The sequence below is a fragment of the Rhinichthys klamathensis genome, unplaced genomic scaffold (genome assembly GCF_029890125.1).
Source record: "Rhinichthys klamathensis goyatoka isolate OS25496 unplaced genomic scaffold, OSU_Roscu_1.1 h1tg000194l_1, whole genome shotgun sequence".
Taxonomy (NCBI): domain Eukaryota; kingdom Metazoa; phylum Chordata; class Actinopteri; order Cypriniformes; family Leuciscidae; genus Rhinichthys; species Rhinichthys klamathensis.
Genome location: NW_026606720.1, coordinates 667,041 through 671,335, shown reverse-complemented (window position 1 = coordinate 671,335; position 4,295 = coordinate 667,041). Strand labels below are relative to the sequence as shown.

The window sequence follows — 4,295 nt, the reverse complement described above, 5'->3', positions numbered from 1 at the left end:
TGTTCTGAAGTCAGGGGGTAATATGTGTAGATAGAATAAAGAGAAAAGTTGATGGCCATAACGAACATTGACAGACATCAGAGTTTTAAATGGTTTTACATGTTCCCTTGTCCATTTTAACTCCTCTTAAGAAAGATAAAAATGTTGTCTTTAATGAATATGGGACTCTACCTGTCATGGACACAGTTAAGACTTAATTCAAGCACAATCAGTGTCACAAGCAGTCAGTGCCACAAGCACAATTAGTGTATGACAGTTAAATTAAATCAAAGGAACATACAAATCTTGAACATTTGTAATTCACACTCAAGAGTAAGCCTGCATCATTTAATGTTTTCATACAAACACACACACACACACACACACATATATATATATATATATATATATATATATATATATATATATATATATATATATATATATATAGTGTAATATGGCTGAAAAGAAAAACCTAGCTATCACAATTTTTATGTTGTCCATTTCAATAAAACAATTTCCATAGTGTTAGAATGTCTAGGATAATAAAATCTTTGTTTGTGACCAAGTAATATTCAATCAGATATTTCCACTTCTTTTTTGAAAAGCAGTCGCATGACTTCCTTCCGTAGTCTTGTCAGATTTAGTCCATAAATGAGGGGGTTTAAAATGGGTGGTATGATTAAGAATTCCAGGGCCATGAAATTACGCAAATCTTGTGGCAAACTCTTTGAACCATAACGAGTGTACAGTACATCAAACAGCAAAGCAACAGTCACATTGAGCAATGCAAGAAGATGTGGTACACATGTTTGAATGAATTTGTGCCTGCCCTCTATTGACTTTCTGCATTTTTTAACCAAGTAAATGTATGAGCAAAATATCAATATTGCATGTCCAAAATATATAAAAATGATTACATACCCAATCACATTATTTACTGTTGTAGAAAAACAGGAAAGTTTAACAACTGACCAATTTTCACAATATAGCTTTTCAATAGTAGAGCCACATAATGTTAGTCTTGATGTTAATACAATTGCAACACACATGGAAAAAAATGGAGAAAACCAGCAGAAAAGGATACATTCAAGAACCCTCTGATTGGTCATTACTGAATGATACTCCAGTGGTCTACATATTGCCACATATCTGTCATATGCCATCACTGTTAATGTTGAAATGTCACACAGAACAGATGAATAAATGACAAATATCTGAATCAAACATCCAACATAAGAAATCACATGATACTTGGATAATAAATCATACATGAATTTAGGGTAGAATCCAGCCGTGCCAAAAAGTCCATTTACACACAGATTACAAATAAAGACATACATCGGCTCATGAAGCTTCTTGCGAGATTACAGTGTAAATTATGGTTACATTACACAACACAATTAATGGATAATACAATGCAGTCAATGAAAAAAACACAAATCTTTTCCCCATCATTTCATTTAGTCCAGAGAGTGTAAACACTAAGACAATGGATTCATTCTCTAGTGGAGGCTGCATCTGGAATGATATACAGAGTTTTATGACAGTGATATCATTATGCACATCATAATAAAAAATTAGTTGATTAAAAGTTAAAACTTATATAATCATTCGGATAGTCAGCTCTTTAGTCCTGTGATATAAACGGAAATATTCAATACTCTAAAGGTAGCATATGTTGGTTCTTTAAAGACGCAAGCAAAGAAATGAATAAAATCTTACCACAATCTCTTTTTGTTAGTTTGACAGTGTTGTGAAAGGTTGATCTGGTGATATGTATATATATGGAGACTATTCTCATGCTAATTGTCTTGTTTGTGAACACTAGCAAGACTTTTTAAAAGCTCTCTTGAGAATGTTTTTTTTTTTAAATATGTCAGTCTATACTAAACATGTCATTAAAGTAATATGCAAATGAGCACTTCATTATATAAAATTGTATCACATTGTATTTTTAATTATTGTAAATAAATCTTAAAACCCTGGGCCCGGTTCCCCAAAAAGGTTCTTATCGCTAAGTAGTTCTTAACCTATTCCTTAACCTCTCTCTTAACTTTATGGCACGATTCCCGACACGTTCGTACGCTAAGTATATCTTCTGTAAGTCACACTTTCGTAAGGTTGGTCTGGACCAGGGGTTTTCAAATTGGGTGAATGTGAGCCTCCCCTTACAGTAGGTAAGGACAGCCGAGCCCCCCCTTCCCCAAAATCCTGTCCGCCTGCCCTCACCCCCACACGCCTCTGCAGTAAATGCCATCTTTTGTGCGTTCCAGGCAATGAAGAGTTTCAATAAAAACAGATAAAATGTAAATATTTTTTAATATTGTATTTGAAGACATTTTATTTCCACAACTTTTTTTAAAGTGCATTCATAAACGATTCTTTGCAACAGCAAATCATTTCCAACTTCATGCAGGCCTAATTGAGGCTACTTTTAAAATCACTGAACGTCAGTAGGCCTAACCACAAGTCAACAAAACATGCTTAACGTGTAATCGGCGCCAAAGCTGATTAGAGAGAAACTGCACAGACGGACTTATATTCAATGGATTTATTTTCAAGTATTATGGCTGTATGTTAATGGCATCTTTTTATGAATGAAGGTCCAGTATCACTGATATTAATATAGCTGTGATGTCTCCATGAAAATTATTTTTGCTCCGTACATTAAAGGGTAAGTTCGGTATTTTATTATATGCGTTTTATGAATGATGGTAGCATTGTAGAGGTTGGGGGAGCTACCAAATAAACCTAAAATTCTCGGGACAGCAGCATGTGTCCAAACTTTAATCTTAACCGTTCGATTTCTTTAGAAACGATCTTAAAACAGGGCTTTAATTGTAAAATACCGAACTTACCCTTTAAAGGGGTCATATAATGCCATTTTTGTACAAGCTAATATGATTCTTTAGGGTCTAAATTAAAAGTTTGTAATATACTTTAATTAAAAATTCTCATTAGGATTGTAAGAAAACACTTATTTTAACTGGTCAAAAACAGCTCTGTTTTCAGCACGCCGTTTCAGTGCATATGACTTTAAATGATAATGAGCTTTGCTCACTCCGCCTCTCTGTTCTGTGCTACACCGTTTATAACACAATAACACAATAACCATAACGCGTTGTTCAGTATAAACGTGGGATTATGAATTATATTGAGAACGTCATACATAGAAAACATGCCGTAATGTACCCTAAGTGTAAACCTTAGACGCATTCATTGTGAAGCGTGCAGCTAGTGATTTGCAAAGATTAATATATTAATATAAAGTTTAATAAAACGTTACATTCACTTCCGTTCTTCTGGAGATTCAGCAGGAACACGAATATCTGGTACCGATCCTTTTTTCATGAGCAGCTTCTTAGCAAATCCAGCTTTATACTGATCCTCCTTTATAAAGCAGTCTGGTGTGTGAAATGATTCGCGCAAACATGAGAGCATTGACGTTGCTCGTGGGGAATATTCCCTTCGAAAACAAACTCAGCCACTGCGTCTTCAGCGGTTCGGATTTAGGAACATTAAAATGACTGCTGTGTTCATTATTACACCCAAGAACAGAACACCACAATCGCTTAGACGCCATTCTGCTCATAGACAGTGCTCCAGCATATAAACAATGACCGCGCCGGTCCGCGCCGCGCAGACTATGATTGACAGCTCCCTCATGAGCGAGGGCGGGTCTGTGTTGAAACGCTCCTGTCAATCAACAATCGTGGGAGGGGCGTGCGAGCTTGTGATGTCACAGGCTCGAACGGCTCGATTTGAGGCAGGGGAAAACATATAAGGAGATTAAAACAAAACCACTGGATGGATTTTTATCATTATATGATGGTTGTGTACAGACACTGCCTGAACAGAATTTTCTCTGTTCTCTTTGTTCTTTCGTTAACTTTACTGACAGAGAGAATTAGTGGCTACTGTCACTTTAAGACCTGCTGACAGGATCTCACGCATCTCATTGTCTCACTACTCTTTACTTTCATTTAAGATTGTATTTAACTCATTTAAGACTGTTCTTGTGAAGATACTCGACAAAACGGACATTTTGGCATGGCCTAAATGTCTGTGTTATTTTTTGTTCAAGCGCGAAAGATAACTTGATACTGGCGCGTGTCTTTCTGTGCGTCGTGTGTGTGTGTGTGTGTGAAGCACAAAATATACTCCAGTTTGGACGCGTACATGGACAGCCGCGGACAGCACGGGCGCGCACCATAGACATAATTATTATGTCTATGGCGCGCACTACTTGTATATTTACTGTCTGCTGAGGTCCGCTCGGTGAACGCGTACCACGCATGCACAGTAGATCGGCT

The 4,295-nt window shown here is 36.6% G+C and overlaps 1 pseudogene; it reads right to left on the bottom strand.

The window, feature by feature from the left end:
- Positions 1–454: 454 nt before the first annotated feature.
- LOC130095951 (olfactory receptor 6N1-like) lies at positions 455–1,760 on the bottom strand (annotated as a pseudogene).
- Between the last annotated feature and the right edge of the window lie 2,535 nt (positions 1,761–4,295).